Source organism: Mchenga conophoros, linkage group LG19 (assembly GCF_057382185.1).
Source record: "Mchenga conophoros isolate Kocher_MC1m ecotype Shallow Benthic linkage group LG19, M_conophoros_male_GT1.1, whole genome shotgun sequence".
Taxonomy (NCBI): domain Eukaryota; kingdom Metazoa; phylum Chordata; class Actinopteri; order Cichliformes; family Cichlidae; genus Mchenga; species Mchenga conophoros.
Genome location: NC_140544.1, coordinates 11,047,673 through 11,070,978, shown reverse-complemented (window position 1 = coordinate 11,070,978; position 23,306 = coordinate 11,047,673). Strand labels below are relative to the sequence as shown.

General features: G+C 47.2%; 1 pseudogene; it reads right to left on the bottom strand.

The window, feature by feature from the left end:
* Positions 1–331: 331 nt before the first annotated feature.
* Positions 332–14,470, bottom strand: LOC146551795 (uncharacterized; annotated as a pseudogene).
* Between the last annotated feature and the right edge of the window lie 8,836 nt (positions 14,471–23,306).

The following is a 23,306-nucleotide window of genomic DNA, read 5'->3' as shown; positions in this document are numbered from 1 at the left end:
GATACATGGAAAAGGAGGAAGGAGGAAGGGACAGATGGATAAATGGTAAATGGCCTGTATTTATATAGCGCTTTACTAGTCCCTAAGGACCCCAAAGCGCTTTACATATCCAGTCATCCACCCATTCACACACTGGTGATGACAAGCTACATTGTAGCCACAGCCACCCTGGGGCGCACTGACAGAGGCGAGGCTGCCGGACACTGGCGCCACCAGGCCCTCTGACCACCACCAGTAGGCAACGGGTGAAGTGTCTTGCCCAAGGACACAACGACCGAGACTGTCCAAGCCGGGGCTCAAACCGGCAACCTTCCGATTACAAGGCTAACTCCTAACTCTTGAGCCACGATCGGATGGACGGACAGACAAACAGACGACGGATGGACTGATGGATGATTTGACGGATGAATGGACAGACGGACGGACGTACAGACGATGAATGGATGGATGGATGGATGGATGGATGGATGGATGGATGGATGGACGGACGGATGGACGATGCATGGATGGATGGATGGACGGACGGACGGACGGACGGACGATGCATGGATGGATGGACGGACAGACGGACAGACGATGGATGGATGAATGGATGGACAGACGGACAGACGATGGATGGATGAATGGATGGACAGACGGACAGACAGATGATGGATGGATGGATGGACAGATGGACGGACAGACGATGGATGGATGGCTGGATAGATGGATGGATGGACTGATGGACAGACGATGGATGGATGGATGGAAAGACGGACAGACAATGATGGATGGACAGATGGATGGATGGACAGACAGATGATGGATGGATGGACAGACGGGCGAACGTACAGACGATGAATGGATGGATGAATGAATGGATGGACAGACGGACGGACAGACGATGGATGGATGGACAGACGGACGGACGGACAATGATGGATGGACTGATGGATGGATGGACAGACAGATGATGGATGGATGGATTGACTGATGAACAGACAGGCGATGGACGGACGGACTGACGGACGGACAGACGATGGATGATGGACGGACTGACGGATGGGTGGACTGACAGACGATGGACAGACGGACGGACAGACGATGGATGGATGGATGGACGGACTGACGGACGGACAGACGATGGATGGATGGACTGACGGATGGATGGATGGACAATGGATGGATGGACTGACGGATGGATGGATGGACGATGGATGGACAGACAGACAGATGATGGATGGATGGACAGATGGATGGATTGACGGATGAACAGACAGGTGATGGACGGACGGACAGACGATGGACGGACGGACAGACAGACGATGGACGGACGGACAGACGATGGATGGATGGACGGACTGACGGATGGGTGGACGGACAGACGATGGACAGACGGACGGACAGACGATGGATGGATGGATGGCTGGATAGATGGATGGATGGACTGATGGACAGACGATGGATGGATGGATGGATGGATGGACGGATGGATGGATGGATGGATGGATGGATGGACAGACGGGCGGATGGACAATGATGGATGGACTGATGGATGGATGGACAGACAGATGATGGATGGATGGACGGATGGATGGACAGACAGATGATGGATGGATGGACAGATGGATGGATGGATTGACGGATGAACAGACAGGCGATGGACGGACGGACAGACGATGAATGGATGGACGGACTGACGGATGGGTTAACGGACAGACGATGGACAGACGGACGGACAGACGATGGATGGATGGATGGATGGACAGACTGACGGACGGACGGACAGACGATGGATGGATGGACTGACGGATGGATGGATGGACAATGGAGGGATGGACTGACGGATGGATGGATGGACGATGGATGGATGGGGACAGACGGATGGACAGACGATGGACGGATGGACTGACGGATGGGTGGATGATGGATGGACGATGGACGGACTCTGTCAGCTCCTCTTTCCTCTGCCTTTTTGTGTTTTGTTTTGTTTTGTTTTTTTCAGCCAAATAAAGTTTTTATTTTCTGGGCAGCTTTTTAGTGAATATATTAAAAAGGTGGTATCATCTTTGGCGATGGTGTGGTTGGTACGGTTGCTATGGGATGTCCTGTCAATAATCTTTGGCCATAACTTTTAACTGCAGCACTAAAAAACAGAGACCCTTAAATTACTGTTATGTCACACCTTTTTAGCATCTTCCTCTCTCTCCTTTTAAAACACTGTCTCTTTTATCTTGCAGTAATTCCCCACAGCACACATAAAGGTGGAACCATACTGATCGGGTCTCCTAAATTTCTGAAGCTTCTGGAGCTCGAAGTGTGACACAGGCGCTCACTTGATGAGGTGAGTGAATTCATTTGGCGAGCCGCAGCACGGTTCTGGAAACCTGATGCGGAGGTAAGCAGCTCGCCCCGCGCCGCTGATGCCTTTAGTTTTCTTATGGAATACTAATTACGTTTGCATAATTGGTTTTAGTCATTTAAATGGGGGAGCTTGTTAAATCTTTTCCCCCTGTTTTCACCTACAGCTAAATTTAGCTAACAAGGTCTGTGTGAATCTGAACTGCTTTGTTCAAAAAACGAGGCATTAGTGGTTTAGACTTCAGAGTGCACTGTCAATTGATCTCAGATCTTGAAAGAAAGGAGATAAAATTTTAAATGACTTACAACTGCTTATGTGATAAGCTGCAGGAATGTTTTGTGCTTCGCTGATGAATAGCTTTGAGCAGCCTCTTTCTCTGTAATGGCAGCGAGATGTAAAAAATGTGACATTTTGTTTTTAATTTCCAGTTGATTATCTGTGATTATGTGTTAAAACAGCAAACTCGCACCCCTTTAGAGAGACAGAGTGATAACGTAAAAGGCTGGAAATTGGAATCACCAGAGAAAAGTATGGCCTGAGGAGAAGCATCATGTAATGTGCTTTTCCGTATCCACCCCACACTCTCTCATTTTTGCCATTTGAATATACACAGAATTATTTACACCTTCAAGGCAACTCGACTGAACTGCACATCAGTCAATTAGTAAATCAGAAATTTTCTGTGATTCCAGTTTAGTGTGGAGTCCATGGCTCCCTCCGGTCTGCCCCCCCCTCCTCTTTTTAGTCTCCCATCTTGACAGTGACAAATTACTCCTCTGCTTGGCGAGATTGAAAATTAAAAGCATTTAAAGCTCCTCATGCATTTATGCTAATGAGAAATTCAGATATGATTTGCATGCGAAAGAGGCTAGTCGGAGGACTCATCGTTGCCCCAGCCACCTCCATCCCCTGGATTTCTTTAGGCTCTTCATTATTTTTTCCTTTATGTGTGAGCAAAGAGGGAAGTGCGGTGTGTAAACAGTCTGCATGACTGCATTACATACAGGAAATTGCATTGTTACCTAAGAGCCTGAAGTCTTTGTACAGTATTTATGCAGGAGCCTACTATTGCAGCTCCCCCCGTCCTCCTTCCCAGAGCCACTCAGGCAAATTGGGTCATTGTGTCTGGCACTGTCACATCACGCTGCAGGAGGAAACACACCGAACGTAATGACACTCTGCAGCTACTGCTCACGCTGCCTCCTGTCAGCGCTCGCATACAGACTCCTAGCCGCTTACCGGTCTAGCTTTAGCAAGGCAAAGTTTAAAAAACGAACATAATTTTGTGGGCATAAGCTCCTGAAGTCTAATATTAAAATGTTTGTTCAGATGAAAAAGGCTTTGTTTGGTGATAAACACGTGCAGAACACTTTGGATCCGGGAGGATTAAGACTCTGTGCCGATTTGTTTTCCCAGTAAGCTCCATCCATGTCTTCCTCTCCAAATATCAAAGCGTGTGCTTCTTTGAATTTGTTTGTTGCACACTTGCTAAACGATTGTAACCTTGGAAACAAGATGCATTAATGAAGGTGGAAAATGAAATGGGGCTTTAATTTGTTTCAGTGTTCATAGCTAGGTGAAATGGATTAGCTTTGATTGAGGTGTGAGATGAAGAAGCAAAGCGCTGACATGACACTCGTATTTGTCATCATGTCATTTCAAGGAGGATGCTGCAGCAATTATGAATATGGGTACACAGCAATTAAAAGCGCTACTATTCATTAATAATTTTTATATTAATTTTTCAGCGGACGCCGAAATGATTGCCACTGCGCACAAGCTTTCCAATTATGCCGCTTAATTAGAAATGTCAATATTAAGAAATAATTAAACTTGGGAATACATTAAGGTTGTCAGAAATACTTAAAAAGTTATGACCGTCGCTCAGACGATGTTTTCTATAATATATTTTGCAATGATTTGTAAATTAAAGATGAGACTTTGATCAATGTGTACGACAAACTGGATACTGGTTACTTAGTTACAGGAACACTCCATCTTTGGTTCGTTTTTTTCTTCAGAGACGACGCTCTCAGAAACAGCGTCTTATTGCAGTAAAGGAGCCTCTGCTTTAGCGCCTGTCCTTCTTGGAGCTGCTCGCTTCTGCAGCCTCGCAGACTTCAGCAGTATACATGAATGTGGACGTCTGTCTTTGAATGCTAAAAATTGAGATAAAAGTCAGACACTCTGAGTCAGTGGGGGGTTTAAAGTCCAAATTAAGCCTGTGTTTACTTCATACACTGCCCAGTTTGAGTTCAAGTAGGCCTAATTTTGGTGAGGCGGGGGATATACGTATATAAGAAATTTGATGATTTAATCAGAATCTAAAACATTTGAAAATCAGTTGAAAGTTGAACAGACTCTAATGATTTTAATTGTGGAATGAACAGCTGCTCTGTAACAGAGTGGTGCTCGGCATAATACACTCTGAATATGGTTGATTCTACTTGGTGTTAAAGGTAAAGACCAATGGCGCCAAATCACAACAACAGTCGCCTGAAGGTGCTTTATACTGTAAGGTCGACCCTACAATAATACATACAGAGAAACACCCAACAGTCATATGACCCCCTATGAGCAAGCACTTTGGCGACAGTGGGAAGGAAAAACTCCCTTTTAACAGGAAGAAACCTCCAACAGAACCAGGCTCAGGGAGGGGCGGGGCCAGCTGCTGTGATTGGTTGGGGTGAGAGAAGGAAGACAGGATAAAGACATGCTGTGGAAGAGAGACAGAGGCTAATAACAGATATGATTCAATGCAGAGAGGTCTGTTAACACAGTGAGTGAGAAAGGTGACTGAAAAGAAAAATCATGGGAATCCCCCGGCAGCCTACGTCTATTGCAGCATAACTAAGGGAGGATTCAGGGTCACCTGGTCCAGCCCTAACTATATGCTTTAGCAAAAAGGAAAGTTTGAAGCCTAATCTTAAAAGTAGAGATAGTGTCTGTCTCCTGAATCCAAACTGGAAGCAACAGCACTTTTAATTAGAGAATAAAAAAATGAATTTTTCAATAAAGTGCATGTTTGACAGTCCAGGCTCTAAACTAAGCGTGTGAATGTAGTGTGGTTATAGACAAGGATGTTAGCACTGTCGCCTTTCTGTGTGGCGTTTGCATGTCCTCCACGAGTCTGCGTGGTTCCCTCCCACAGTCCAAAGACGTACTCTTTAGGTTAATTAGTGACTCTAACTGAGCCATAGGTGTGAATGAACGCCCGTCTCTCTGTGTTAGTCCTGTGATGGACGGGAATCTGTCCAGGGTGTCCTAGGCTCCACCCCCCCACCCCTCCGCCCACATGACCCTTACTTGGATAAACTGTTGATGGATGATTCTAAACATCTAGTACCTGAGTTCTAAAGTACGTCTATCCGGTGTTGCTCTGACAGCTGAGCACATATGGAGCTGCTCGGTTTGTCTCTCAGCATTAAAAGAAGGAAGCCTTGACTTGCTTGTTTTTATCATGAGAGACAAAGTGGTGTTGAACTGCCTTTGATCATCGGAATAAATTTTCATTCTAATATAGATCTCGCAGGTAGCTGCATATTGATGCTAGTAGGCTTAAGGCGGGCTAATAATCAAGTAGAGCCATCACCTGTTGACTGTGGCGGAAGCTCGCTGAAAGAAAGACTTGAAAGCATTTGTACCTCAAAGCCACGCCAGCCTCTAATGATAGGATCGGTCTTGGCACAGCACGTTGGCCACGTTTCCCTCAAAGCCTTGTGTGACAGCTCTTTAATTGGACTTCTCCATTCTCTCTGTGCTTTAACGTGTTACTATTGCTGGGTTATTGTGCCATAATTACACCACATTTCTTTAAATCATAATAAAGGCAAGCGAGACAAAGTTGAGCTGAAAGAGCTCCATACCTCTGTGTATGAATGTTCATCTGGACCTTCATATCCCTCTCTGAGAGTCATTCCTTCCTGTAATCAAGTGCTGACTGAGCGCTCATGCATGTAAGAGAATGAGCGAGTCAGACTCAGACTGGTGTCACAGTGAAAGCAATGCTTTTGCCTCCGTCGGGGGATAATTACTAAAACCGTGTCCAATTACCTTTGTGTGTTGTTTGTAGCTCTAAGTGAGCAGAAAAAGGATTTTGCAGAGGTTCTGGGAAAATAATGCTGTCATCACTCTACATAATATCTGTGTGATCCACAAGAGGCTGCACATCTGTCCTTGATGGCTCTGACGTCTCTGTCTGTCCCCTCCGTGTTGCTGTTGTTTCCCCCTGCTGAATACGGAGAGTAAAAAGACCCTTGTGAACCAAAGCCTATATATGAGAAAACAGTGTGTGTGTGCATGCTGTAGCCCGCGGCTGCAGATTAACCATGAGAGCCAAAGGATCGCCCCGCTTGCTGACAAATGAGAAAAGCCACAGTGGCCCTGGCCAAAGTGACAGGCCAAATGGAAGCAATTCCTCCCGAGGCAGGGGAGAGCAGCTGTGACCAGGGCCTGCTACGCCACTTCTAGATGGGACCCGTCTATGACTGTGCGTCTGCTATAAAGACTCAACCTACGAGACAATTGGCATTTTTCTCCTGGCGGTTCCCGTGAAGCGGTACGTGTCACTGACCCGCGGGAAACCCCATCAGTGGCAGTCGACCTTTACCTGAGGAGGCACTGCGCCGCCTGTTTGTTTTCACCCCGCTCGTCTCTGACCCCCGACTACCAAATGTGTTTGTGAGCATATTACATCGCATATTAATATCTGCCAAGTTGACGCACCTTCGACAAACACGGTCGTGGGATCGTTCCCTTTGAAGAGGAGCGCCAGGACACGTCAACTCGGCCTGACTTCAGAGCCTCGTGGACGTGTGAGTAATTAACACCGAGCCCTGACGGATTAAACGCTGTCCCTGCTGAGATCGACTGTCTGCCGCCTTTGGCGCAGTGACGTGCTAGACGCGAGATGCTTTCGGGACACGGATGGCAGAGAGGTGTCACGGAGAGTGACACGTGCAAGAGGCCCGGGAAGAACCGTCGATGGAGTCTAGCAGTCCCAGAACATTTAGACAAAAAATACCAGCAGACGTGGAACGAACGGGCCAAAAAAGAGAGTCAGGATTAGACGATAGCTCTGGGTTGGTGGCTATTCCCAGCGCTGTGCTGCTTTCTGCCTCTGGTTCACTCGGGCTGTCTGCCAAGAGATATATCCAAACCTTTCCTTCTCGCCTTCAAATCTCCTCCCTCGCTCTCCCCTCTCACCCAGGGCCAAGTGGATCAGGCTTCACTTCGACACAGCCATCATAATTACTCCGTACCAGAAGAATCAATTACGCCTAAGCACCATTGTTTCCAGAATAGAGCTAAACATTAAAGTTTAACAATCCCAAATTATTAAAAAGTCATGCTCTCAGGGACACATACAGAATATTTACTGTTAACAAATAACTTTATAACTCTGCTCCGAATTATTAATTCATGGCTCGCACTGGCTCAGCAAAACAGTCGTCTGGTGGCTAATTTCTCTGTTAAATATGCAGCACTTCTTGACTTTTCTATACGAGCGCTTCTGTCAGAGCGTTTGTGAGAAAATCCAAGCCTCAGATTTGTCTGCTGCATGCTGATTGGACCCTTCCAGTTTAACTGATGTTTTGTTTATAGCTGGGGAGATGGATGCACTTTCTTCTGCACGTTATGCTGATGCGGCCTCTGTCGATACAGCCGATCAGCGGCTGTCATTTAAGCCACGTCCTCACGTCGTCCTCGTTTGACTCACGTCTGAGCTAATTAGGCGGATCTGATCGGAGCGCCCATCAGTCGGGCAATCGTCATCATCATTTCCTCAGGCTGAATCTCACCTTTTGGACTTATTTACTTATCAGTGTTCGTGCTGGATGTTGTCAGGCGTCTGCGACGTTGCTGTGAAGCAGGAACATGTTCTCTTAGGCGGCGGCGCAGACGTCTCTCCGTGTACCGCCGTGCGTTACAGGAGCGGTGGATGGAATTAAATGGAGCGGGGGAAGAGCGAGAGTAAGGAAAAGCCAGGCTGCTCTTTTAGCCCCTTTCAGCTGAGTGAATCAAAAACAATGGCAGAGCCTGAAATGGTTCCCAGCTTCAGGAAAAACTCCCCGGGGTCTGTAAATTGGCTCTCAGAAGAGGGGGAAAAACAATTGCCCTTTACCTCTGAGGTTGCATGTCATCTCTCTGAAACTCACTCCTGGGCAGATTAAGGTCAAGTAGACCCCACTTTCCCACCCGCCTCCCCCCCTTCTCTGAAGAGAGCAGACAGAGGGCAAATAAAATGATGACAAGGAGGGATTGAGAGAGAGGGAGTGAGGGGAGAAAGTGGGATTTTGAAGGTCTTTGAGGTTTTACACCCATCCCTGGTGGTTTCGCTCTCTCGCTCCAAGAACTGTGCTGATAATGGCTTCTTGTCAAGGAGGATGAGCCCACCTGCTCTTTGTAAGTCCGTCCTACTGGTTCAAGCTCGCAGCCTCCACATAAATATGAAAAGGAAGGCAGGCGGGAGGTTAGCAGCGGCCCTACGCCGTGCTTCTCGGTGACCCTTTAGTGTAGCTGCAAAGGGTACAATGTGAATAAAAGGACAGCAGAGGACTACATTTTCAAAGAGAGTGTGCCTGGGCAGTAACGTCCCGTTAAGCCTCAGTCAGGTTAACCAGGCCGAGTCCACCTGTTTGGAGACGGCGCTCCCTTCTCCGATACCAGCTCCGTATTGTGTCATCAGGCATTTGCCTGTCGCAGATGATGAATCGGTGAAACTGAAGTGGCAAGACTGCCGATTGTAATTACAGAATCAACTGACACAATTAAGTCTTTTGTTTCAGTGGATCGGCCTGTCAATCAGCAGCGCGCTCCCCACGTTGTCTAACGTGCCGGCGAATAGCATAACATTTTGCTTTCCCGTGTCAAGGGCACGGCGACGAAGTCTGCCGGCAATTAAAGGACTATAATGTGCTGAGTCGAGCGCGGCAACAAAATAGGCAGCAATTTCTTCTTCTCCTGTTGAAAATTATGCTTATCAGGTACCTCGCCTCAGCAAAGGTGAAGGGTCGGCCCGAGCAGGCAGGCAGTATTTCTCCGCATAATTGAGAGAAGTTTGGATTTAATTGTATAATTAATCTTGTCGAATTAAGTTACACAGAAGTCCGACCCCTAAATTAGGCAGTCTGGAATATTTTAAATTGCCTTAATGTGAAATCTGGACCAGAATGCACTTTGTTCTCTCCTGATGGTACGAGCTAAGTTTTTATCCACGACGAACGCTGCATGCTTAAATAACCTGTTAGCAGTTCTTATCACGTTGTTCCTTTATGAATCATTTCCTCACAAAGTAATTGCAATTTCAGAAAGAGGTGGATTTTATTGTATGGCTTATTGTGGGCCAGTCAAGTGAAAATATAAAGACAATTTTCATAGCAGCGCTCATCAAACTGAGTGTGATTTTATTATTGTTTTTAACTCTGCATTTTTTACTCTCTCTGAGCAGAGTGATAGCACTTTTATAATCTATTGTTGTTATCATTTTTCTAACTTAAGGCATTATGAAAGCAATCAAGATTGCTGAATGTGGAGGAGCATTGTGTGCAACATTCAACCTCAGAGCTCCAAACCTTGTCTGGCACTAACATCAGCACAAAAACTGCACCGGGAGCTTCGTGGCGCGAGTTTTCCTGGCTGAGCAGCTTCTGCAGGGGTGATGTGGAGGGTAGCAGTACTTTAGTTTCATTAGCTGGGACTACTGTGTTTGGGGGAAGGCCTCGTAGAGGACTGGCAATGGTTCCCGGGCCGGGCAGATCCCCGTGCACTAGTGAGAAGTGAATGAAAGGAAGAAGAGAAGAAAGGAGGAGGGGGGGGCATGAAAGCGAGAACAGCAGGTATTGGTTATATAGCCTGAGGCCGGAAGGGGCGTGAATGAGGCGTGGTCCGCTCCTGAAATTCAGAAAATATTTCCACTTATGTATTATATTTTGATCTTTGATCTAAAGGGGTCCGGACCAGTGAGACTCCCCTTTCTGTATACAGGGGTGGGCAACTCCAGGCCTGGAGGGCCGGTGTGCTGCAGGTTTTAGATCTCACCCTGGGTCAACACACCTGAATCAGATGATTAGTTCATTCCCAGGCCTCTGGAGAACTTCAAGACATGTTGACGAGGTCATTTAACCACGTGAATCAGCTGTGTTGGATCAAGGACACATCTGAAACCTGGAGTTGGACACTCCTGGTTTAAAAGCAGGAATAAATAAATGTGTAGAATTAGAGAAAAGTGCAAACTTTTGTTTATTTAATAGTTGGGAATGGCAGTGGTGAGGTCTCTATCAGCAGGAAAAGCTGCACAACTTATGAAAATGCAAAATTTATGCTCTTCACATTTTTCAAAGCCATCCAGTGGGGCTGGATTGGAGACTTTTCTGGGCCCGTTGTGGTCCCCGGGCCTTTTGTTTGACACCCCTGCTCTGCAGTGTCCCCGTCATGATGCGATAATAAAGCTTTATTGCAAACTCTAAACAGTGAATGCATCTCCTGGTATCAGTCAGATAATCTTGTTTGGAGTCACAGTGAAGAGTGCGTCTCACAGCAGTGTCTCTCCACAGACTTTCTAGAGATTAGAAACACTTGAGAGGAGATGGGTTGGGGGGGCCACAGGGGGGATAAAGTTGTAGAGTTGCATGGTGAGGATCAGCGAACTGACTATAATCTGCGATGTTTATTGCACGAATGCGAGCGTGATGAGCAAAGTTTTGTGGATGCTCTAAATATGAGCTGATGTTCTTGTGCTTATTTTGCTGCAGATATTTTGCGTACACATATTTCTGTGTGTTATTTTGCATCCGTTCAGTTGACTGAACTCTAATGACAACATTTCTATTTACCGCGCCGTGGAAATGAGACTGCACGTCCGATCGTCTGCTGCCTAGAAAGCGGGAGGACCCTAGGGTATTTGCCAGCATAATTCTCATCTTAACACAACGATCTTACTCTGCTGCCGTTGTCAGATTTAGTAACGGCAGAGGCACGAGAGGAGCCGGTAGGAAAAAGTCTCCTTCGGCGTGTTCGAATGTGCATGTGAGCTTTCAGAGGGCGCTCCTTCATGTCCGTGACGTACGACTGTTTCTGTGTAGATGGCATCTCAGGGAGAGAAACTCTACCCCGACACAGCGCTGCTGTCACCCAGAATACAGATGGAGGATGTGCCCTTGTGCACTTTACCTGAAGTACATGCTTACATAGATGGCTCTATTCTGCACTGCTGTGTGTGTCTTTTCTATCTAGTGCAGTTTTTGCAAGCGTGCCACTGCAGCAGAGTATTCTGGAGTGCGATTATTTCTGGTGTCTCAGTTTCTCTTTGTCACCATCCGTTACCAAACTGAGGCAGGCTTCTCTACAATAAACCTGTTTCTGGTTTCTGGCAGAATTTTACACTCGCGGTTCAGAGGCTTACCTTCCAGTCCCTGCAGAGAACATGAGGATAGCATTAATGCACAGTGGGAGAATGCTCTCAGACTACAATCCCAGCCTCCAAGACTCAACATATTTAACCTTTAATCTGAATGCTCCCGTGATATTTTGCAACGCTCCATTGCAGCACGCTGTTGTGAAACTGAGCTTAGCTGCTTTTTTAGGACTCTGTGCTTTATTTGTCTTCTCCTCTTTTCCCAGTCCATCTTTGATTGTTCGAGGAAATCTTGTGAAATGCAAATGGGGCCAAACAGAATGTAATTGCTGCTCTGCGATGATTACGACGGAGAACTAATGATGTCTCAACACCGGGGTCAGGTAGGGTTTAATTAGAGGAGGCACAATCAGTGTCACTCCAGACTTGTGCTCTCCTGTTCCCGGTGCCTGCCTGGTCCTGTGCCAGCGAGCTCTCCAACAGACTCGGGGGGGGAAGAGTTGCTGATGTGAAAAGAGAAAAGGGACAGAAATTAATGTGGCTATGTTCTTTTGTTCGGAACAAGGCCGGTTTGGAAATGGAGCCCCGTAAGAAGCATCGGCCTGTCTGCAGATAAAGGTGGAGGTTAATGAAGGAGCAGAATGGAAAAGGTTGCCTTTGGTGCTCCTGAAAACACGGCTCCTCTGGGAGAGAAGCCCGGCGATGTGTTTTGCTAAACCCGTGCACTGCACGGTGTGCACTCGTGCTAACCTCGGTAGCAAAATGCAACATCTCCCACGCCTTTCGCTGCGATCGTAAATTATTGTTCAGTAGGAATATGTTGTGCAACTGAGCAAATTACTGAAACAAGAAGACCAGATTGGACAGATGAGTGAGACCAGCCAAGGAGAATAACTGTGGCCAAAATTCCTGATTATCCAATCAGCACTCCAAAAACATCAATTCCATCTTGTCAATAGATAATTAAGAGGGATAATTGGCTGGCTGCACTCTGGGCAGACATGCACAGCTGGTAAAGTTCCATCTCCTACCTCAGCATTGCACACACACTACACAGCCGACACATCTGTCCACTGAAGGTCAGCTGATCTGTGCTGGTCCTGCAGCGGAGCGTTTGGGGAGTAGATTTTATTCTTAATGTGCCGTAAACACTTTCAAGCATTTCAAAAGCGCAGGAAGGTTTTTCTTTACGCAGTCAGCTGTTCCCTATTAGGATCCTTTCCTTGTAGCCTCTGTTGTTTTTAAACCATGTTTAAGGATTATCTAACTTGCCAACTAAAGGCGCACTTTTAGCAGGGCACGACCTCACCCCTTCCTAGACCAGAGGTTTATGTTGTCAACCATCTTGCTCAGAGCTATTTATCCCTCTTAGATCCCCGAGTATCTGTGAAGTACAGGCCAGCAGATTTAACCGGACAGGGCCAGAGATTTAAAACATTGACCTGCCCGGTCTCAACAGCTGTGTGCTAATCCATTCCGCTGCCCTGACTTTCCTCCCCCGTTTCCTGCTCTGGTGAATAGAAAGGTCCTTAATGTGTGAGATCAAGAGGAAAATAAGGCTCTCCAAATGGAATCAAATCACACGGAGGGGGCTGCCGGGCTCGCAGCGAAAGGCAGAATAGGACCGAGTGATTGGACTGTAATTCCTTTCCTAGCTATTAGCCCGTCACAGCTTTACTTGGTCGGCTTCTCGTCCTCCTCTCAAACCAACCAGTCTTTGATTAATTCATTAATTCGCAAACGGGCCAAATCGCATCTCGACTCAAATTGGATGCAAGAGTTACAATCAGGCCCTCCTACCCCAGACTGATCTGACAAATAAAAAATACAACATTACCCAGTAAATAGATCTATGTCCATTCGGCCTGATAATTTGTAGCATTTTCATGTTTTATTTATACTCAGATAAGCTGCCTGCTCTCGTATATCACGGGCCCAACAAGGCAAGCCAGGTGGGGGGGGGGTGTATTGATTTGGGCTGACTGTGCACCTCTCCACGCAGCCCTACCCCTTTAGCCCCAGTGACGCCCCTCGCAGTTTGTATTCGTCTCGAGCTTTTAGCCCTCTAGCCCTTGTGCATTGGCTCTCATTCAACGGCCCCCTTCTTGGCTCACACAAGGCCCAATCCCATTCCCATGCATTCAATATTCCCATTATAAGCTCATTAGTCTAGTCATTGTTTTGGGCTCATTAATAGGATATCCATCGCCTTAGACACCTCTGAATTACCATGTCACAGTGTGGCCCCTTTCACAGCATCAACAGTGGGCTGCAGAAGTCGTGCGTGTCTGTGTGCGTCTTGCACCTGTGGGTAGTGTGTCGACCTTGAGTTTGCTGATGTGCCAGCCCCTCTGGAAACCTGCTGACACACGTCATGTAGATACACATGCCTCCACACACACACGCTAAAGCTTTCCTCCCCAGCCTCAGCTCCCCGCCCACAAGCTCCCAGAGGTTTGTCCGTCAGTGATGCAGGAGACAGCGGAGAGAGTGAGCGGGGGGCTGGGGCCGGATCAGGGTTTTTAACATGCGAGGCAGGTCCTCGTGTGCGTTCGTATCGATCCTCGGAGGGCTCCCAGGCCCCCTTTTCCTTTCTTTCTCTGGCAGTGAAGGCCATTCATCACCGAGGCCATGACTGGAGAGCTCAAACAGCCGTCTCTGTCAGAAAATGGGCTGTGCCTTACCACACCGACCTGGCCTCGCTCATCAGGAGGGATGAAGCCTTGACACAATGGCTCGTAGCGTGAGATGTTCCTCTTACTCACAGGAGTCATCCGTAGCTTGCTGGGCAATGCACAGTCATGCTTTCCTCAGCTGCTCGATTGGATCGCCGTGTTCTGTTTTCACCTAACATTTTTTTATTGATTTGTGGTGAATTAAAAGAAAAAAGCAGGACAGGATGCCAAGCAAACACTTATACTAAAAGAAAGTCTCTCTGACATGAAAACAATAAAGTTTTAAATGAGTCTGAACATACAGATGGATAAAGTTCGCTGACATAAACATGTGGGTCACACTTATATCAGCTGGTCTCCAGCAGTCTCCCTTCCTGCCACACCCAGGTCCTCCCCAGCACTCTCATGTTTGATTGAGAGTGACTTTCAACACCACGGGGAGATACGCATCCCGGCTGAGCTGCCACGGATGGAGCTTCAGCCTCAGCCTAACTTTGGGCCGTGACAAGGACGAACGGGGAGAAAGGAAGACGGCGGGAGGGAGCGGAGAGGCCTCGGCGTCGGATGTGTTTTAAATAACTTTGACAGAGGAGTTTGAACCGTCTCTCTGGGCTGGAGCTAATCTGATGTGAGAGGATGCCACACCGAGGCTGATAGGACACCGAGATAGAGGAGGAGAGGGAAGCGGCAGAAGGAGAGAGAAAGGGTAATAGAGGTGCTCACTCAGCTGGTGGGAAATCTGCCCTCTTCATCTTTTCATCTCTCCAGCCTCTCTCTTTCTCACATCGCCCCTGCCTCCTTCACCCAGTTACATCCATTTACCACCAACCTCCGACTCCCCCTCCTCTCTCTTCTTTCTCTTTCACACTCTGCGTCACGCCGCCTCTCAGCTCCCTCCATCTCTCTCCCCGATGTCCCCTTTCCCATCTCCCCCTGCCTCGCCGCTCCCTCCCCCTGTCTTTCACAGACGATTTAGGAAGTCACAGCCTCTCCCTTCCATTTATGAAATTGCTCATGTTATTTCCTGCCCCTCACCCTCTGTGCCCAGCTTTCCCTCATAAGTCTTAGTGGATGTGTCCTCTCTCCCACACAGCTCGATCCTGCACCCAGAAAGCACGCAGCACACAAATGCATCGGAGAGTAATATTCCTCGACAGGACGAGCAGCCCCTGACACCGTGACCCGGCCATAACACCGACCGTCTATTCTTAATCTCCACCCGTGGTCTCTTGTTTACCTCATCATCCTCCGGCCACCGTGAAAAGGCACACGCTGGCCCATTTTGTCCTGTGGTTGTGTGTTTTTATGGCCTACCTCTCTGAGGCTGGCGCTGTTATGAGCACTGTCTGAGTGCTTATGTGGTCAGAGAGATTTACTTGCTATCAAAACATTATTTTTTCATGTAATGGTGAAGTATTGCTCCTGTTTTGGGGCTTTGATTTGGATTAAATTTGGCCAAAGCTGAAACCTGCATGTTGGTGTAGCCTCTCACTCGCCCTGTGGCGAGAGGGGATAAGAGAAATAGATGGATGAAACCTGCATTAATCCGGTTTTTGGCCACTTGGGGGTAGTACAAGAAGGCATAAACACAACAGTGCCGTGCTGTATTTTCACATCGTGAGTATGTTGCCATCTTGCACATCCAGAAGACGCTGAGTAAGAGTATCATTCATTGAGAGTGACGTTTAAGGTGACCCAACAAATATTAATTTTTTCGTTTAGCTTATCCGAGTCACAGTCCAGGGGGGCGATGGGGCCTATCCCACCTGTCACTAGGAGAGCGCCGGGGTGCATCTGGACAGGTCGACCGTCTATTGCAGGGCTAACAGAGAGACAAACAGCCAGTCACAGTTTAGACTTTCTGATGTTTCCATGTTCACGGTGTGCTAAACCGCTAACATCATAGTGATGGTAGTTACCATACAATCAAACACTGAGCACTGCTGACTACAGTTTTATTTTGAAGGAGTCGTGTGTTCTTTATTCATTGTATTTAGTTTCACTTCCCCTGTCCTGTCATTAGGTTCATGTCAGTCAGCTGTTCCTCCATGTGTTCCCACTTCCCCTAATCACCTCCTGTGTATTTAAGTCCTGTGTTTTCAGTGTGTCATTGTCAGGTCGTTCTGTCACAATCAGCAGGGCTGACTGTGTGTAGAGTGAAGGGTGGACCCAAATGCAGATGGAAACAAAATGTGAAACAAGACTTGAATAACAGAAAACGAGCCATTTATTGAGGCTGGCAAAATAACTGTAAACAAAAGGCAAAATGCAAGGCTAACAATAAACTAAACTGGGTGAGCTAAATTAACTTAAAAACCTACAACAGGAACATGAGGAAACTTGACACAACTTCTTGGCTTGCAAACAAGGCAGACGATCTGACAATGACACACTGAAAACACAGAACTTAAATACACAGGAGGTGATTAGGGGAAGTGGGAACACATGGAGGAACAGCTGACTGACATGAACCTAATGACAGGACAGGGGAAGTGAAACTAAATACAATGAATAAAGAACACACGACTCCTTCAAAATAAAACAGGAAACACTGAAACTAGACATGACAACACAAGCTTAACAGACCTAACACGTGATGAACGATACAAGAACTCAAACATAGAAACCAAGGAAACAATAAATAATAACTGCCTTTCCTTAACTAAAGCTAAATAGGAATGACACAAACTAATCACATATCTAAAATGAGACTATTACAAAATGAACTCAGAGCGCTGGGTCAGAGACCCAGCCTGTGACAGCATGTCCTGACTGCGGGGTTTTAGAAACAAATTCAAACGTACAGCTCTGCTATCACTTCCAACATAAATGAAGACAGAAAACTAAACAGCAGTGACGTTTGTAGGGTTACTGAAGTTTGGCTAGCTGGTATATAATGATGTGCTACGTGACCACTAGCGACACAGCTATGTTAGCATAATATAAACAAGCTAACCGTTTTCCCACTCGATAAAAGTTAACGTGAGTGTTCTCGGTGGTCAGGAACAAATGCAATCGCATGGCAGGATGCTGTAAAAGGACCAAACTTCAGCCAGGAGAACAACTGAGATAATCCATCCACAATACGAGGTTAGTCATTCATATACTGCTGCATGGGCTGTGCTGTAGTTACATCATAAGGTTTTAAAAACTGAGCTTAAATAAATGATTAGCGGTAATAAAAGCCGAGGGAGGTCAACAGTGATCACTGACTGTTTTAGGAGCTTTTTGAGATTAAATAGAAGAAAATACAAAACATTAAACATGTTAACAACACAAAAGCCATATTAAACGCAGACTACTTTAGGCCCGGAAGTAGGATTCATCACGTCATCACTTAACGACCGGATAAGAAATCAAATGATGTTTGTTGTACGGGCCTGTGATGGCCTGGCGAGCTGCCCGGGGTTCATCCCGCCTATCACCCACTGATAGTGAGGACAGGCTCAGGTTGCAGAACGACCCTGAGGTGGGTAAGCAGTTCATAAAATGTGCACATGGATGCATGAATGAAAGATTTTATATATTTGGATAAAAACAAAAATATCCACTACAAAAAGCTCAATAACATTTGTATATAAACCACTAACATTTCCTACTGAAAGGATTTTAACAAAATGATTAGAATTCGGGGGGACTGCAAAATAAGAAACCCTTTAAAAGCCTTTTCGGTGTTTTTAATCCACGTAACCTTATGACCCGCTGCCTCGTTCACAGTAATTGGATGTATTGTCATGTCCACAGTGACCTTGCACAATGGGGACGGCCCACGTGAAAAAGAGTGCAAGGATGCGTGTATGCTTAACCTGTGACCGTGTGCATGCAGAAACATACAAATGTGTTTTTCAAGGTGGAGTGTGACGTAGAGCAGAACAGAAAGGGAAGGAAGGAAGGAAGGTGAAATGAGAAGGAGAAAATGAGAGGAGCCTTGATGGTGCTTGGCTTCCTGGAGGGGGGGGTGTAAGGGATGGCAGAGGCAGAGATTGAGTGAAGGGTGCATGTGTGAGGTCGGTGGTGGAGTGTGCCGGCCTGTCCTTGTGCCTCTTCCTCTCCTCTCAGCCTGTTTCTGGCTCATTACCCCCTCCGCCAGCAGACTTTTCCCTGGGCGGCAGTGAACAGAACTGTCCTCTCTCGCTCTCACCGACAGCCTGAGCACTGCCCTGCCCTCCCGATATTAATCAACACACACATGCACGCTTTGAAGCTCACGCACACACTCTCCCCAGTGAGCCCTCTGACGGACAGGCCAGTGGGCAGCCGTTTCTTCTCCAGGCCCTCGCTTGCAAATGAGACGTCCGGCCTCTCAGAGCGGCGGGCGTTGGGACATCAGAAAGGTTCTAACGAGAGGAACGTTGGCTTTCGTTATGTGTGCTGCTTCAGCTCTGTTTTCTTTGCATATTTGTAAATGTATTTAAGAAATGAGCTTTTCATATTTAAGCTGTGTTCCGTCAGTCGAGATCTTTTTGTCATCCACTGTTTTCATATCAGTGTGAAAACTCTGATTCTCGTGTCGATTTCTAACATGCTGGTGTTCATTTTTTTCTAATGACAAGCTAAAAAGATCCTTGAATTCTTTTTTTAAACAGTTATGATCTGTAGCATGGTGCTTTAAAAGCACCAGTGTCTGTAACTTGGGATAAAATCAGTATTTACTGTGTGTCACATCAGTCGCAGGCTTGCAGCGAAGGCTGACTCGCTCTCCGAGTTTATTACGCGCTGTCGTTTCTTGCCTGAAGATATCCCAGAGCGCCCGCCCCTCCCTGCCTTGCCCTCTTTGCCCTCTTTTAAAACCTGTGCCCGCTGACAGTCTGCCAGGTGTGCCCGTACCCAGGAGACACGCCCGGTGTCACCGAGCAAAGCAGGTTCACGTAGGCCGCGAAGAGAGGCGAGATGCCAGCTTGGCTGTAGAATAACTGTCAGGGGGGGAGGGCCGAGAAGATCCCCGACGCCAGCGTGCGTGACATTAGCTGGCCGCCTTCCCTCTCCTCTCGGAAAAGCTCGCGGCCCCACCTCTGCCTTCACATGCTGCCTGGGTATGTGACCTGGTGTCCGAGTGACACGTTCCTTGGCAGGGAGTCGGAATATGAAATGATGGTATTATTCACGTCCTACCTTTGACATTGTCTGTTAGCTGTGCAGCGGGCAGCTCAGACTCAGCAGCAATCTGGCAGTGCTGTCCACTTCAGGTGGCGTGTGCGTGATCATCAAGTGAAAACTAGCCCGTTCACGTCTCCCGTTTGTTGTTGCGCAGCATCGTTCAACACAAAGAGCATCGGGTAGATCCAGCTGCCGACGTGACGCTGTGCTAATAGCTTAGCTTCTGCTTTTGTGGCGCTGTCTCCTGGGCGTTCCTCAAGCATTCCTGTTCGGATGAGAGTAGCTGGACACTGGGGAGTCTTTGTCTCTTTTCTTAGGCAGACTATGCAATTTAAACCTGCCTCGGGCATGTAGATATTACTCCCTGGCGAGAAGGCTGATAATTAATGGAAATTGTTTTAGAGGAATCATTATTAACATTCTCCTTTGGATGCCCTTTCGTCATCCCTGCCTTGTCGCCTCTCTTGTTTTATTCTCACGCTAATTTATGCAGGCGTTGACATTCCTGTCGCTGCGTAAATGTGCTGGGAAATGTGAATAATCAGTCTAATAATTAGGATTTGCTCCGTCACCGCAGCGGGCATATATTTTGGCATCAGACAAATATCAATCATACATTTATTATCGTATTTAGCTGTTATTTTCCATCATAAGGTCAGCGCCGTCACTTCTGTATTTTAGCAGCCACGTGTAGTTGTAATGCACAAGGCAGCTGGGTTGGGGTGTAACAGACTAAACTCTGGGAGCAGGAAATCACATTCCCTCACACATACGACTCAATTTCACACCCCGAGCTGGATTAAGAGGGCTCTTTGCTCCGGGCCTGTGCAGGAAAAAGGGTAAATATCACCCTTGTTCCTGGTGCTGGAAAATCCGCTGTTTAAATGGGGAGTAATATAAGTGACATTTTCCAGTTCATTATGCAGCCCCTGACCTTCACCACGTACGACTTGGATACTTCTCCGGCAACAGACGAGGCCTGGTTCTCCCTAAGAAGAGATGTTTGACCTTGTCGGGAACTAAGAGGAGGTCAGATAATGACTCCGGCAGAGACGGGACGCGGCGGATGCACACCTGCGGCAGAGACCGAGGAGACGGCGATAAACCAAACGGCAGCGTTTAAGTCGCCGCTCCGACAGAAATGATGCATTTTGGGTTTTTGGAACTCGCCGGCGTCTTTGATACATTATGTAAATTTGCGATCTGCGGGGATAATCTATAGCTGTCCAATGCGTATTACATCATCTGGTCTTCAGATTGGTGTTTATCTCTGTTTGTGGCCAAACTGCCGAAGCTTATCGCAGATGGATTCGACTAATCTTCAACTGGCTCTTTGCCTTTATGTCCAACTGTACTTTAAAGACTCCTCAGGATTTGAGATAAATCCATGGCACTCAGTCACCAAACGTAATAGAAAGTAATCATATCGGGAGTCTTTCACGGATTAGGCTGTTTTCAATGTGACTTATAATCTCTTCCGTTTGTGTGAACTACAATGATGTGTACTGGGCGCCTGGCAGAGATAATCTTATTACCCAGTTGGCTTTTGTTTTCTGCTGCTTTGCTTTTATTCTTTATTAAAACATTTTGCTGCATTAAACATGCTAATTTGTGGCTGGGCATAATTGGGGTCTTGCTTTAAAAACCTCTTCCCTGTTTGGAAGGAGATTAGGAATTTCATCTTCAGGATTATGCGTAGAGTACGGCGAGACCCGTGAAACAGTCTCGCTTTCCATTATGTTTAAAGCCACTCGAGCTCATTAATGTGAAAGGAAAATGTATTATTCGCCATTGTCACATGACAAGAAAATGTCAGATGGCAGCTCGTTCGATTGATGGGATTGGCCGGCTGATTAGTTCTCGTCCACTCGGTGCGCTTCTGGGATCAAATTCATCAAGCCGATTGGCTTTGGAGCAGGCAGAGAAAGCCTAGCGATTCTTCTTCTGCGTATTTTCAGGTTCCTAGACACAACCCGGCGTTGGCTGTCAGAGCTGCTGCACAAAAGCTGTCAAGTCCTCTGTATTATAATAATCAGAGATGGAACAGCAGCAAACCTGGCTTTGGACAGCAGAAGGCAGATAAAACCGAGCAACTCAGGCAGGAATCCTCACTGATCACTGGTGGCTTTCGGTGAGCCTCAGATGTGGAGAGATCAGAGCTTCAATCTCACTACGAAACGATATCTCACAATGAGAAACGATCCCCAGACCTGCTCCAAGATGTCAAAGAAAGCGCAAAGAGAATATTCAGGTGTCAGTATTTCTGCCTCGTTCACCTAGGGGTCTAATAAGTGATCACACAGAAAAGGGGGAATCTCTCCCCCGTAATGGTGAGCAACTTTTGATTTTGTGTCAAAACATATTTAAAATTTGAACAGTGCTGTCAGTCCTGTGGCGTGCCGCTCTCTCCGTGGGGCTTGTCACAGGAGGCGTGACGGCACGCGGCTCCAGTACACGAGGCTCCTTTCATTTTTCTGTCTGACATGTTAAGTGTGATGGTACAAAGAGGTTCCATTTTAATTGTTTGGACAGATCACTCAAGGGAGAGGGGCTTTGATTTTGGGTGTTGACAGAATAGGCACAGGCTTGCTGAGTTGCTTTGGTGCCTGTCTTGCCGTTGCAGGCGCTGATGGGGTGTTTACCTCGGGCCGCACTTGAGCTAAAGGCCAAAGTTGGGGGCACGTGACTTTTTATTATTGACGTCTAATCTCTCAGGTGGATGTAAGGTTATCTACGCTGCCAGCTCGGGGATCTATAAAAGCAGGCCCATTGTAATATCTGTGTTTAATAAGACGGACGAGCACAGCTGCGGCGTGCCGGCGCTTTATGAAACAGGGATATACTTCCACGAAGCTCAGCGAGCGGTGAGAAATCACCTGTTGATGGCCCATAATGTAAGAGAACATTTCTTTTGAATGGGCAGGAACCGTAATGTCACACATCCCATTAATATTCTCCTGCTGTGCCCACGTCTCCACTCTCTGCTCGTGGGGGGAATAATTGGGTGACGGACGACGGGGTGATGACACGAGGAAACAACTTCCCCACCTTCCTTCTCCTCCTCGCCGCCCCCTCCCTTCTCTTTGCCTCCCGTCAAGCCTTCAACACAACAGCCACAAATTACCCACTTTACTCTCAATATTATCAGGGCTGATCGTCGGTGTCCGTAATTAGAGTCTTGGTGTCGTCTCGCCTCCATTAGGCTAACAATAGAGCCTTGGAACAAGGCCACTTTGGGCAAATAACACGTTGAGAACACTTGACTTTTGTGAAGAGATAGTGAAAAGCATCAGAGGCCATTACCGATCCAAACAGCCTTGAATGGTTCCACGGCAGCTGCGTCTCTGAAAAGCGCGGGCAGGCCCACTGCAGAATCGTACCCGTACATATGTAGGGGCAGACACGCAAAGGACGCAGTCGCGCGCACGAACACGGAGACGCTCATATTCATGCTCAAATGGCGACGGCGTTTTCCCCTCTCTGTGCCTAGCCTTCGTTGACAGAGACACAAATACCATCACAACACACGCCGCAGTCTAGTGGAGCTTGTATTTCAATCACAGAGTGTAAGATAGCTCGCTGCTGCGTTTCCTCCCAGGCTATTGAGAGAGCGCGCTCAGTATTCTGAGCCGGGGCCCCGTCTGATCTCCGTCATTGCCCCTCTAAGACATCATTGTGTAACAGTGTAAAAGCGGACGGCTTCATGGAGTGAAGGAAATATCAAGGAAGTTATTCATAAATATTAGATAAGATCAAAACAGCCGGTTGCTCTCAGACTTTGAGCTCCTGGGTCAAGTCATCCATATCTCTTTGATTTTTCTTCTTCCCCTCAGACTGA